Genomic DNA, 14,383 nt, shown 5'->3' on the forward strand with positions numbered 1-14,383 from the left:
CTAACAGTAATTCATTTTGTACTATAGAAAGTATTGAAAAATTTCAAAGAATCATTCATAATTTTATTACTCAAATATAATCACTATTCATATTTCAATTTCTGTATGTCTTTTTTTCTTTATGTATCTAAAAAACATTTTCTGATCACCCCATAATGTTTGTGTCAATTATTGCTTGGAGTCACATTTTGCATGTTTTACAGTTTTGGGATTATGTGCAAGTCTCTCGGGCTGCAGTGGGGGGTGTATGGGAGTGAGGGATAGGGGACCTTCTCCTTCAGTCAGAGAAGTTCCAGTTTTGTCTGTTTTATGTATTAGAATTTGCCACAAGAAATCCTTTACAAATCAAGTTCTGTTGCTTCTTTAAAATATGAAGATCACTGGTCTGGATGGAGTTGGTAGGATTTATTGGTTATTTTGTCTGGGAAAATGGGACATTAGTTCTTCTGGTTTAGGTGGTTAGCAGAGTAGGAAAAGGATAGGCAGTTATTCCAACCTTTAAACCATGCAAATAAAATATACTTTAAAAACTGTAGTTATAATGTCATCTAAAATTCATTTATCATCAGCCAGAATTTTCCTTTGCTCTTTAAATTCTTAGGCATACCCTTTGCCTGAGATTCATATGGGGTTCTTAGGCCTAGAACCCACAAATGTGTGACTATTAAGCCAATGTAATATTCTTATATAACAAAGTTCTATAACAAATCAGTATTGAGTTAAACTAAAAAATGTTTTAGTAGGTTACTAATAAATGAATGCTCATGGTAATAACCTTAAAACTTCATTATTAAGCTTTCTTTTTGTCCCCCTCAAGTTGGAGGGTTTTTATTTATTTTGTTGATATATAATATTTGCACTCATTTATGGCATACATGTAATATTTTGTTATGTGCATAGAATATGTAATGATCAAGTCAGGTTATATAGGACATCCATAAGCTTGAGCATTTATCATTTCTATGTGTTGGGAACATTTCAAGTCCTTTCTTACAGCTATTTTTAAATAGACAATATATTGTTCTTAATTATAGTCACCCTATTTGGCTATCAAAGTTTAGAACATTTTTTTTTCTATGTAACTGTATTTTTATACCCCTTAACCTCTCTTCATCACACACACCCTTCTCTGCCTCTGGTAACTATCATTCTAGTCTTTACATCCAGGAGTTTTTTTTGTAAACCTTTTACATATGAGTGATAACATGTGATGTTTGTGTTTCTGTATCTGGTTTATGTCACTTAATGACCTCCAATTCCATCCATGTTGCTCCAAATGACATGATTTTATTCATTTTTTGTGGCTGAATAGTGTCCCATTGTGTGCATGTGCATCTCTCTCTCTCTCTCTCTCTCCCCCTTCACATTTTCTTTTATCTGTTCATCTGTTGATGGACACTTAGGTTGACTCCATATCTTTGCTATTGTGAATAGTGCTGTAATAAACATGGAGGTGCAGGTATCCCTTTGATATACTGATTTCCCTTCCTTTGGATAAATATCCAGTAGTGGAGTTTTTGAATCTTATGGTCGTTTTTAATATTGGCTGTACTAATTTACATTCCCTCCAACAGTGGATAAGACTTCCTTTTCCTCCCATCCTTGACAGAATCTGTTATTTTTTATCTTTTTGATAATTGCTATTCTTACTGGAGTAATAGTGTATTGTAGTTTTGATTTGCATTTCCCTAATGATTAGTGATGTTGAGCATTTTTTTCATATACCTGTGGGACATTTCTATGGCTTCTTTGAGAAACGTTTATTCATATCTTTTGCCCACTTTTTAATAGGATTGTATTTTTTTGGCTGTCACTAGATATTCTTATATATTCTGGATATTAATCCCATATTTGATGAATAGTTTGCAATATATTCTCCCATTCTATGGGTTGTCTCTTTGTCGATTGTTTCCTTTGTTGTGCAGAAACTTGTAGTTTAATGCAGTTCTATTGGCCTATTTCTGTTCTGTTGCCTGTGCTTTTGGGGAGTCTTCACCATAAAGTCTTTGTCAAGACCAGTATCATAGAGTGTTTCCCCTGTGTTTTCTTCAAGTCGTTTTGTAGTTTGGAGTCTTATGTTTAAGTCTTTAATCCATTTTGAGTTGATTTTTGTATATGGTGAGAGATAAGGATCTAGTTTTTTTTCTGCAAGGAAATTAGTTTTCCTAGCTCCATTTATTGAAGAGGGTATTGTTTCTCCAATATATGTTTTTGGCACCTTTGTAGAAAATGAGTTCACTGTAAATGTATGGATTTATTTCTGGGTTCTCAATGGTCTGTGTGTCTGTTTTTATACCAGTACCAGGCTGTTTTGGGTTCTGTAGTATATTTTGAGGTCAGGTAGTGCAATGCCTTCACCTTTGTTCTTTTTGCTTAGGATTACTTTGGCTATCAGGCTGCTTTTTGGATCCATATGAATTTTAGCATTTTTTTTTCTTTTTCTGTGAAAAATGTCATTGGTATTTTGATAGAGATTGTATTGAAATCTGTAGATTACTTTGAGTAGTATGGTCATTTTAACAGTATCCTTCCAACCCCTGCGCATGAGATGTCTTTCCATTTGTTTATGTCCTCTTCAGTTTCTTTTATAGTTTTTTAAAAAAAATTTCATTATTATTATTATTATTGTTATTTAATACAGAGTCTTGCTCTGTCGCCCAGGCTGGAGTTCTTTGGTACCATCTCGGCCCACTGCAACCTCACCTCCAGGGTTCAAGCAATTCTCCTGCCTCAGCCTCCCAAGTAGCTGGGATTACAGGTGCGCGCCACCATGCCTGGCCCCTTTTCATATTTTTAGTAGAGACGAGGTTTCACCACGTTGGCCAGGCTGGTCTCGAACTCCTGACTTCAAGTGATCCACCCACCTTGGCCTCCCAAAGTGTTGGGATTACAGGCGTAAGCTACTGTGTCTGGCCTATTAGTTTTTCTTGTAGAGGTTTTTCACCTCCTTGGCAAAGTTTATTTCTAGGTATTTTAAGATTTTTGTGGCTATTGTAAATGGGATTGATTCCTTGATTTTTCAACTAATATGTTGTTGGTGTATAGAAGTGCTACTGATTTTGTATGATTTTATATCTTGCAGCTTGACTGAATTTGTTTATCATATCAAAGAGTATTTTGGTAAAGTCTTTAGGTTTTTCTAAATATAAGATAATGCCATATGCAAAGAGGGACAATTTGACTTCCTTTTATTTTCAATTTGGATGCATTTATTTTTTCTCTTGTCTGATTGCTAGGTCTTCCAGTACTGTGGTGAATAGGAATGGTAAAAGTGGACATCCTTGTCTAGTTCCAGTTTTTAGAGGAAAGACTTTGAGCTTTTCCCCAGTATAACGTTAGCTATGGGTTTGTCATTTACGGCCTTTATTATGTGGAGATGTGTGCCTTCTGTGCCTAGTTTGTTGAGAGTTTTTATAATGAATGGATATTGAATTCTATCAAGTGCTTTTTTTGTTGATATGACATAGCATGTTTATTGATTTTCATATGCTGAACCATTCTTGCCTCCCTGGGAAAAAAATCCCACTTGACCATGGTACATTATCTTTCTGATGTGCTGTTTGATTTAGTTTGCTAGCATTTTGTTAAGCATTTTTTACGTCTATGTTCATCAGGGATATCGGCTTGTAGTTTTCTTCTTTTGTTGTCTCCATATCTGGTTTTAGTGTCAGGATAATGCCACATAGAATGAATTAGGAAAAATTCCCTCCTCTGATTATTCTTTGGAATAGTTTGAGAAGAATTGGTATTAGTTCTTTGTGAGTTTGTTAAAATTTGGCAGTGAAGCCACCCAGTCCCGGGCCTGTTTTTTTGTTGTTGTTGGGGGACTTTTTTCAATCTTGTTACTCATTATTGGTCTTTTTCTATTTATTTCTGGTTCAATGTTGGTAGATTGTATGTGGCCAGGAATTTATCCATATCCTCTAGGTTTACCAGTTTGCTAGTATATAGTTGTTCATAATTGTCTCTGAGGATCTTTTACATTTCTGTCATGTCAGTTGTAACATCTCCTTTTTCTTTTCTGATTTTGTTTATTTGGGTCTTCTCTCTTTTTTCTTGGTTAGTTTAGCTAACAGTTTATAAATTTTCTGTATCTTTTTAAAGATAAGATGAATTTTTTAAGCTCATGCCTGTAATCCCAGCACTTTGGGAGGCGAAGGCAGGCAGGTCACGAGGTCATGAGTTCAGATGAGCCTGACCAACATGGTGAAAGCTCATCTCTACTAAACATACAAAAATTACCTGGGCGCCTTGACGTGTGCCTGTAATCCCAGCTACTCAGGAGGCTGAGGCAGGAGAATCGCTTGAACCAGGGAGGTGGGGATTGCAGTGAGCCAGGATTGCACCACTGCACTCCAGCCTGGGTGACAGAGCGAGACTGCATCTCAAAACAAACAAACAAACAAAACAAAACAAAACAAAAAACAAAAAAACCCAACTTTTCATTTCATTGATCTTTTGCGTTTTTAAAAAAAAATCTCTATTTCATTTAATTCTTCTCTGATCATTATTGTCTTTCCTTCCACTGATTTTAGGTTTGGTTTGTTTTTGCTTGTCTAGTTCCCTGAGGTAGATGATTAGTTTGTTAAAGTCTCTCCCTTTTTGATGTAGGCATTTATTTCTATAATCTTACCTTTTAGCACTGTTTTTGCTGTGTCCCACAGGTTTTGGTATTTTGTATTCTTATTTTCATTTGTTTCAAGAAATTTTTTTATTTCCTTCATAATTTCTTCATAGATCCAGTAGTCATTCAGGAGCAAGTTGTTTAATTTCTGTGTATTTTTACAGTTTCCAAAGTTCCTCTTGTTGCTGATTTCTAGTTTTATTCTACTGTGGTCAGAAAAGATACTTGATATAATTTCAGTTTTCAAACATTTGTTGAGACTTGTTTTGTGTCCTAACATTTGATCTCTCCTGGAAGATGTTCCATGTACTGATGAGAAGAATGTGTGTTCTACCACTATTGGATGAAATGTTGTGCAAATGTTTGTTAGGTGCATTTTATCTAATGTGCAGTTTGTTTAATTAATTAAAAACAAAAACGGGGTCTTACTCTCTTGCCCAGGCTGCAGTGCAGTGGTGCTATCACTGCTCACTGCAACCTCAACCTTCTGGGCTTAAGCAGGCCTGCCACCTCAGCCTCCTAAGTAGCTGGGACCACAGGCACATACCACTATGTCCAGCTAATTTTTTTTTTTTTTTTTTTTGAGACAGGGTCTCACTCTGTCACCCAGACTGAGTGCAGTGGTGTGATCTTGGCTCATTGCAACCACTGCCTCTGGGGTTCAAGTGATTCTCCCACCTCTGCCTCATAAGTAGCTGGGCTTACAGGCATGTGCCACTTACCTGGCTAATTTTTGTATTTTTAGTAGAGTCAGGGTTTCAGCATGTTGGCCAGGCTGATCCAAACTCCTGAACTCAAATGATCTGCCAGCCTCAGCCTCCCAAAGTGCTGGGATTACAGGCATGAGTCACTGTGCCTGGCCTAATTTTTTTTCGTTTTTTGTTTTTAGTAGAGAAGGATCTTGCTATAATGCCCAGGCTGGTCTCAGATTCCTGGGTTCAAGTGATACTCCTGCCTTGGCCACCCAAAATGCTGAGATTAATTACAGGCTTGAGCCACTGTACCCAATCTAAAGTTAGTTTAAATCCAGTGTTTCCTTGTTGATTTTCTGTCTAGATGATCATTCTAGTGCTAATAGTTGGGTGTTGAAGTACCCAACTATTATTATATTGAAATGTGTTTCTCCTTTTAGATCTGATACTTGCTTTATGTATCTGGGTGTTCTGGTGTTGGATGCGTACATACTTAGAATTATTATACCCTTTTGCTGAAATAATCTTTTTATCATTAGTTATTGGCCTTCTTTGTCTCTTTTTACAGTTTTTGATGTAAAGTCTGTTTTATCTGATAGAAGTATAGTTTCTCCTGCTCTTTCTTGGTTAAGTTGAGTTTCTTGAGGCAGCATACAGTTGGCTTATGGGTTTTTTTTTTTTCAATTCACTAAGCCAGTTTGTATCTTTTAGTAAAAACTTTAATCTGTTTACATTTAAGGTTATTATTGATATGTGAGGACTTTTTCTTATCATCTTATTAATTGTTTTTTGGTTCTTTTATAGATCCTTTATTTCTTTCTTTTTCATTGTTTATGATTGTGGTTTGGTGGTTTTCTGTGGTGGCAACATTTGAGTCTTTTTGTGTGTTTGCCGTTTTAGTGGTTTTTATATTTTCATGTATTTTCATAGTTGTTATTTATTTTATTTCATTTTATTTTTGAGACAGAGTCTCGCTCTGTCACTCAGGCTGGAGTGCAGTGGTGCGATTTTGGCTCACCGCAACCTCCGCCTCCCAGGTTCAAGTGATTCTTCTGCCTCAGCCTCCCAAGTAACTGGGATTACTGGCGCCTGCCACCACACCTGGCTAATTTTTGTATTTTTAGTAGGGACAGAGTTTCACCATTTTGGCCAGGCTGGTCTTGAACTCCTGATCTCGTGTTCTGCCTGCCTCGGCCTCCCAAAGTGCTGGGATTATAGGCGTGAGCCACCGCACCCAGCCCATAGTTGTCATTCTTTTGCCTCCAGGTGTAGGACTCTTTTGAACATTTCTTGTAGGCCTGGCCTAGTGGTGATGAATTCCCTGCTTTTGTTTGCCTGAGAAATACTTTATTTCTCCTTCATTATAACTGCTGAGTGTGCTAGTATTGGGTGGCATTTTTTTTTTTTTTTCCTTTCAGCTCTTTGACAATATCATTTCATTCTCTTCTGGCCTATAAGGCTTGTGCTGAGGAATCCACTGTTAAGTCTGATGGGTGTGGTCTTATATGTGACTAGACTTTTTTTTTTTTTTTGGTGCTATTATTAGAATTTTCTCTTTGACTTTTTACAATCTGACTATAATGTGCCACTAAAAAGACCTTTTTGGGTTGTATCTATATGGAATCTCCTACCTTCTTGTATCTGGATGTCTAAGTCTCCTGTTAGACTTGAGAAGTTTTCAATGATTATTGTATTAAATAGGTTTTCTATGCCATTGATCTCTTCACCTCCTGGAACATCCAAAATTCAAATATTTGGTTGCTTTATGGTGTCCCATACATTATATAGGCTTTCTTTATTCTTTTTTGTTCTTTCCTTTTTTTTTTGTCTAATTGGGCTGTTTGGAAAGACCTGTCTTCAAGTTCTGAAATTCTTTCTTGTGCTTGATCTAGTCTCTTGTTGAAGCTTTCAATTGTATTTTTTATTTCATTTATTGAATTCTTCTAAGATTTTGTTTATTTTTATAATTTATTTATCTTTTGTGAATTCTCATTCATATCCCAAATTGTTTTTTCTGGTTTCTTTGCATTGTTTATCTGTGTTCTCTTGTATATCACTGAGCTTCTTTTAGGTTACGATTTCGAATTGTTTTTCAGACATTTCATATTTTCTTTTCATAGGAATCTGGTAATGGAGAATTATTGTGTTCCCTTGGAGGTGTCACTTTTCCTTGCTTTTTCATGTTTCTTGTGTTCTTATATTGTTATCTGTGCAACTCGTGTAACAGTTACTTCTTCCAGTTTTTTGGATTGGCTTTCATAGAGGAATACTTTTTCCTGTAGATGTATCTATGGTGTTGGTTGGATAGGGCACTTCAGCATTGATTCTGGATATTTGTAGTAGTGTAGTCTCCATATGACTTCTCTGGCTTTAAACCCTGTCAGTGGTGTCTGTGTTTTCCTCAGAGGCTTAGGTGAATTTGTTAGTGGAGGCTGTGGTGAGGATTTATTAGGCTTAGCAATGCTAGGCGGGCCAGTCTTCTGGCCCCAGTGGTGGCAATGGTGGGCTGAATGTCCCTGTTCTTGGGCCCTTGCACACAATACATGGGCACTGGTGTTAGTAGGTTCAGACAGGCTGACATTTGGGCCTCCAGGTGGCTTTTTCAGGTGCCAGTAGCGGCAGTGGTGAGTTGAGTGGGTGGGCCAGTCCTTGGGCCCCCGAGCATTGTGCATGGTGTTGGTGATGGCAGTATAAGTGGCAGGGCAACACCTGGGCTTCCAGGTAGCACAGACTGATGTTAGTGGTGGCTGCGACAGACTGCGCAGCCTGGTCTTCAGACTCCCAGGTGGTGCACATGGGTGGGTGCCAGGTTTGGTGGTGGTGGCAGGCTGAGCAACCTTGTCCTCCGGCCCCTAGAAGGTGTAGATAGATACAAGCAGTGGTAGACTGGGCAGGGTGATCCCCCAGGCCTTTAGACGGCATGCTTAGGCACTGACAATAGGTTTTCTGGGTCTGTTGTTAGGCTGTCTGGTAGTACACACTCCTGCTTGGAGTGACCAGTGGGGCATAGCAATCCCTAGGCTATGTGGTAGGATGGTGTGGTAGGGCACTTGGTTGGGGTGACATTGTCAGGTCTAGGGTGGTGTGGTAGGGCACTCAGGGGGTGACAGTGTCAGGCATTTTGGGGCTGTCATCAGGTCCCCCTGTTGTTCCAAATGGGTATAGGCTGTGGTAGGTGGGATGGGGGCAATTCCTAGGCCTTCAGATGGCGTGCTGGGGTGCGGCAGGCATTCTGGGGCTGTTTGGTCTCTTTATGTGCGTGTGCCTGAGGTGACTGATGGTGCAGGGGAATCCACAGGACCCTGAGCAGTGTGATAGAGAGCACTGGGGTTGCTGGTGCCAGGCCTTGTGAGACTATCCTTAAGGCCTCTGATGTTGTGCACAGATGCAGGCTGTGTTGGGCAGGGCTGGGTGATCCCCATGTCCTGGGTAGTGTCCTTGGGTGGTGGTTGCAGCAGCAGTAGTAGGCAGGGAGAGCCTATCCTCAGGGCACGTGGACATGAACAGCTCTGCTAAGGGGAAGGTGCCGTGACAGTGGTGGTGAGGGAGATTGATGCCAGTGGCAGCCATCTCAGGCAGATACATCTCAATCTCTGCAGAGCACATGCTTTGTCTCCACTTCCCCTATTCCCTGTGGCATTGGCTGCATTGGCTGGGGTGAGCCTGTCCTCAAGGCACATGTACCACAGTCCTACTGTTGTGGGTAGCAGGGTTGCTGTCTGTGGTACCTGCCCCAAGCAGGTGATTCTTAGGCTCTGGTCCCTGGCTGCAGCAGCAGGCAGGGAGAGCCTGCCCTCAGGGCATGTGCTAGTGTGCTGGGGCCTTGCTGCTGGGGGCGGTGGGTGGGCAAGATTACTCTCAGTGGCAATGACCTGAGGCAGGTGGGTTTGAGTTCTAGGGAGTGTGCACTTTGGCTCCCTTTGTCCTAGAGGCAGCATCCACAGAGCTCTCTGTTGTCCTTTCTTCAGTGTACTGGATGCTGTGTGATCTAGAGTGCTGGGGATATTGCTGCTGTGCTGGGTCTAACTGGGGTCATGTGCTACAACCCTCCCAGTGGATATGAGGGGATGTCATTGGGCCTCCAGGGATGTTGAGATGCAGGTACTGTTTGGCCCCAGAACAGAAAGCATACTGGTGGGGGCTGGGCTCTCAAATTCGTGCCATGCTGCAGGTGCTTGGGTTTCCACGTGTGTGTGGAACCTATTGTGAGCTTCCTCTTTAGAAGCTTGTTTATACCAGTCTCAACTTGTCAGGGTTAAGGGGCTGTGCTATGGCTAGGATTGCAGGTTATCTACAGGGAGAATCTGGATGCTGGGGATCTTTTATTCACCTTTTCCCCACACTGAGGAGCCCCATAGGACTCCCAGCTGGTTCTGGCTGGGCTGTGTGCCTTGCTTTCTTCTTCTTCAGTGCCTCTCATTTCTCTGCTGAATTCCAGCATTCTCTCTTTGATGCTGTATTTGAAGTGTGATTACCTACTCATTAAGCTTTTCTTTATAGAGGAGGTGAGTGTCTGGTGCTTCTAGTTAGCCATCTTGAAGTCCCCCATAAGCTTTCTTTTATCAATTCATCTAGAGCTGATATTGTTAAGTGCCTTTCTCCAGGATTGTCTTCAACGCTTTTTCTTTTCAACATGAAAGCAATTCTCTGCCATTTATTTTTAAATTACATAACTAAGGTGGAGAAGGCAGGTTCAGGATACCTTAGAATGCTTGGACATTTTAGTGGGAGATATCTCCATTAGCAGACCTTAGTCATGGAAGTTAGAAGAGTTTTCAAATGTTTTATTTATTTTTGAATAGTACATGTAGTCATTCTGATACCCAGCCATTCCAAAAAAATGGCACTTATTATTTGGAGATGAAATATATTAGTCATGTCTTTTTACTGGTGAATACTTTTTCTTAAGAACTTAAAATATTTAATTTTTATTAAAATAACTGTTTTGGGTTTATTTTTGTTTTCTTAAGTAAAAGAAAACTGTTAACTTAAGGTTTTAATAATAGATATAACTAAAAAATTGAATGATTTGAAGTACATTTTATTTCTTTCCATATTCTAAATATTTACCAAAGCTTTTATCTAATAGAAACTTCTTAACATTGGCTTCTACCCTTTTGACGTGTCTCCATCATTTTTGGAGTACTTTCTTACATTTTGGCACAGCAAGATGTTCCAGGGCCATCTTATATTTTCCCTGACTTGATCCTACCTATTTTTCTAGTGATCCGTGGCTTCATTCAACAGGGAAGTCAATTTAGAAATTAAGATTTGGTACTCTGGATATATTCATTGCTGTTGGGTGCCATTGCTTCTAGCCTCAAAAGACAAAGCTAGGAGGGAGATAAACCAATCTAAAAGTTAAAATATGTAAAAAATTATGAGTTCATTTGGATACATCTAATTCTAATACAACTTTCTAGCCTTTTCCCGTTCCATATTCGTAATTCACTTCTCCAACAGTGAAGAACGTGGCTTTTAACATCATAATTATATTTACTCATTTGTTCAGTGTTACAGTACATGGAAAGTAGTTTCAGAATTGCTACACCCAAAGCTCTTGTTGTAGTATGAATTCTAAGATGGCTCCTAAGAGTCCCGGCACTTCTCCTTGAATGTAGTTGTGAACTATAAGTATAATGGGCTAGTCACTCCTATGGTTACGTTATAGACACAATGGACTTTAAGAAAGGAAGATTGCCTTCAGTGGATCCAGCCTCATCAGGTGAGCACTTAAAAGCAGTTGGGCTCTTCCTGGCAAAAGGTATTCTAAGTGTAAGAGGGACTTGATGTCAGGGAGATTCTCTGCTGCTGGTTTTTTTTTTTTTTTTTGAGACGGAGTCTCGCTATGTCGCCCAGGGTGGAGTGCAGTGGCCGGATCTCAGCTCACTGCAAGCTCCGCCTCCCGGGTTTTTTTTACGCCATTCTCCTGCCTCAGCCTCCCGAGTAGCTGGGACTACAGGCGCCCACCACCTCGCCCGGCTAGTTTTTTGTATTTTTTAGTAGAGACGGGGTTTCACCGTGTTAGCCAGGATGGTCTCGAACTCCTGACCTCGTGATCCGCCCGTCTCGGCCTCCCAAAGTGCTGGGATTACAGGCTTGAGCCACCGCGCCCGGCCAGATTCTCTGCTGCTGGTTTTGAAGATGAAATCAGAACTTGTGAGTGATGAATTTGAATATATAGGCAAGGAGATTTCTAAGCAAAATGTTGAAGTTGCTGCCTGGTTTCTTCTTGCTTCTTATAGTGAAATATGAGAAAACCAAGGGAAGTTTTGTTAAAAGGGAACCAAGACTAGATGATTTAGTTAATTTTTAGCCTATCGAGATGACAAAGGATGCTAACATACAGCAATAACTTCTGAAAACATGGTGTGGAGAAAGCCAGAGATGTGGCTGTATAATAACTTCAGAAAGATCAAAAGGTGAGAGAGTATTCAGTCACATTGGACTCTTCCAAGAAATTAAGGGTGCGCCTCATAGATCTTCTTAGCCAAACCAGGTGATGTCTAGGAAGCTTAAGAGTATTGCTCCTTAACCAGTTAAACAACAGCTATAGATAAAAAACAGGTTGTTCTGCAAAGATTTGTGGGCATGGCTTTTATCATTACTCAATATGTTTGTTTTTTACAGAATCACATTAATTTTCTGTTGCTCTATAACAAATTACCAAAAACCAGGGACTTAGTACACCCCCAATTTATTACCTAACAGCTGTTTAGGTCAGAAGTCTGGCACAATGTGGCTACATTTCTCTGCTGAGGGTCTCACAGACTGAAATCAGGATGTCAGTAAGACTGCACTCTACCAGGTCAGCATTCCTAGTGCATTCCTTGCCACGTAGATCCCTCTGTCTTCAAGGTCAGCAAAGGAGAATCTTTCTCATGTTGCTTCTAGTGGAGATTGCACATAGTGTCTAGAAAGCTAAGAGTAGCCCCAGCTGACAGGCAGCAAGCAAATAGAGATCACAGTTCTACAACCACAAGGAACTTGTATTCTGCCAGCAACCAGAATAAACTTGGAAGCAGATTCTTTCCCAGAACCTCTAGAAAGTAGTACAGTCCTACTAACATCCTGATTTCAGTCTGTGAGATCCTGAGCAGAGAATCTAGCTACATTGTGCCAGGCTTCTGACCTACGCAGCTGTTAGGTAATAAATCAGAGGTGTACTCAGTCGCTAGGTTTTTAGTAATTTGTTACAGAGCAATGGAAAACTAATGCAGTTCTATAAAAACCAAACATATTAAGGAATGATGAAAGTCCTTGAGGAATTGTTAGGGATTGTGATCAAACAAAGAGCAGGAGTTAGCTTTTGGGTAGGAGGAGAAAATACTTTTTTTTTTTTGAGATGGAGTCTCACTCTGTCGCGCAGTGGCGCGATCTCTGCTCACTGCAACCTCTGCCTCCTGGGTTTGAGTGATTCTCCTGCTTCAGCCTCCCAAGTAGCTGGGATTACAGGCGCCCACCACCATACCTGGCTAATTTTTGGATTTTTATTAGAGACAGGGTTTCATCATGTTGATCAGGCTGGTCTCAAACTCCTGACCTCAAATGATCCACCTGCCTCGGCCTCCCAAAGTGCTGGGATTACAGGTGTGAGCCACTGCACCCGGCCGGAGTACTTTTGCACTGGAAATGGAAGGGATAAGAATGAGCTCATATGCAGCTATATTTATAAGTGGTACCCTGAGATAGGAAATGAATAATGCCACCATCTATTAGCAGAGTCATTTCCTAGTTTTGTATTGGGAGATACTGGGATAGGGCCTTCAGTAGAATTGTAAAGACGTAGAATAGCTTTTGATGGTTGTAAGAGAAACATTACTGGAAGAATTATGGAAGTATTGTGGGCTACGAAATGTAAATTTGTAGAAACAATCATTCTGCATGTTCATATCCTATTCTTGAGTCTTATTCAGGAGCCTAGGTATTTGGATGGACTACAGTGACTGCAGGGGAGAACAGGGGGAGGTTATTTTGGAATAAAAGCACTTCATTGTAGATTCAACAAAAGGACACTCAAGATTCTGCTGAGAGAGTGGTTAAAGTTTAGGATATTGAAAATTTAAAAATTCAAAAAACTGCAAGATAGGAGGTTGTGTGGCCAGTAAGTGGAATATCTAGAGCCTGAAACATATTTGGTGATAAATATTTGTTAAATCAGTAAATATTGAGAGTTCAGGATTTTAGAAACATATTATGACCATTCATGGTAGTGGCAGAATTAGCCATAGTTGGCACTGCTGAAATATCTTGTAACAAGTCATCAGAATTGAGTAGGCCAAGGAAGATTGAATTTGTTTTTGAGGTATTCAAATGGATATTAAAATTACTCAGGAATTAGACTTGGACGTTAGAATCCTTGGTTTATGCAAGCAAATGACTAAGAATGTGTTGGGGTTGGCAAACCATGGCCTTAGGGCAAATCCAGCCACCACCCTGTTTTTGTAAATAAAAGTTTTATTGGAACATAGACACATCCATTAATTTACTATTCCCTGTGGCTCCCTTTGAATTGCAGTGGTAGAGCAGAGTAGTTGCAGCAGAGAGCATGTGACCCACAAAGCCTAAAATGTGATCTGATGCTTTAGAAAAAATGTGTGCAAATTCCTGCATTTAAGGTATGAATATTCTCCCCAGCGAAATGTATTCACACAAATTTTTTTTGACCATTTCAGAAGATCTGATAATTCCTGAAAGCTGGTGATTGGAATCTAGTTAAGAACTTTTGGATCTCAGTTCCCAGTATATTCCCTGCTGTTTTCCGCTGCATTTCGTCTCTTCTTAGGGGTAGGCTTTGTTAGCTCATCATGCCAAAGGCATGAGTACTTTTATTTTGTGGGTCATGGAGCCCCAAATCATTCAGTAACTACAGATGGCACTGTTACAAAGGGAGCTGTTTTTATAACTCTTGTCATTGGGGCAGCCACAAGAGTACAGGCAGATTATCAGCAATCTCTGTCTCTGTCTCTCTGTCTCTCTCTCTCTCTGTCTCTCTCTCTCTCTGTGTGTGTGTGTGTGTGTGTGTGTGTGTGTGTTTTGAGGAAACCGGAAACCAATGTTGGTCATG

General features: G+C 40.0%; 1 protein-coding gene across 10 annotated transcripts in view; it reads left to right on the forward strand.

Moving 5' to 3' along the window:
- The window catches only part of WDR70 (WD repeat domain 70), a 382,962-nt gene that overhangs the window by 114,181 nt on the left and 254,398 nt on the right, over window positions 1–14,383 (forward strand). The gene's annotated exons all lie outside the window — the stretch shown is intronic.

The sequence above is a fragment of the Macaca fascicularis genome, chromosome 6 (assembly GCF_037993035.2).
Source record: "Macaca fascicularis isolate 582-1 chromosome 6, T2T-MFA8v1.1".
NCBI classification, from domain to species: Eukaryota; Metazoa; Chordata; class Mammalia; order Primates; family Cercopithecidae; genus Macaca; species Macaca fascicularis.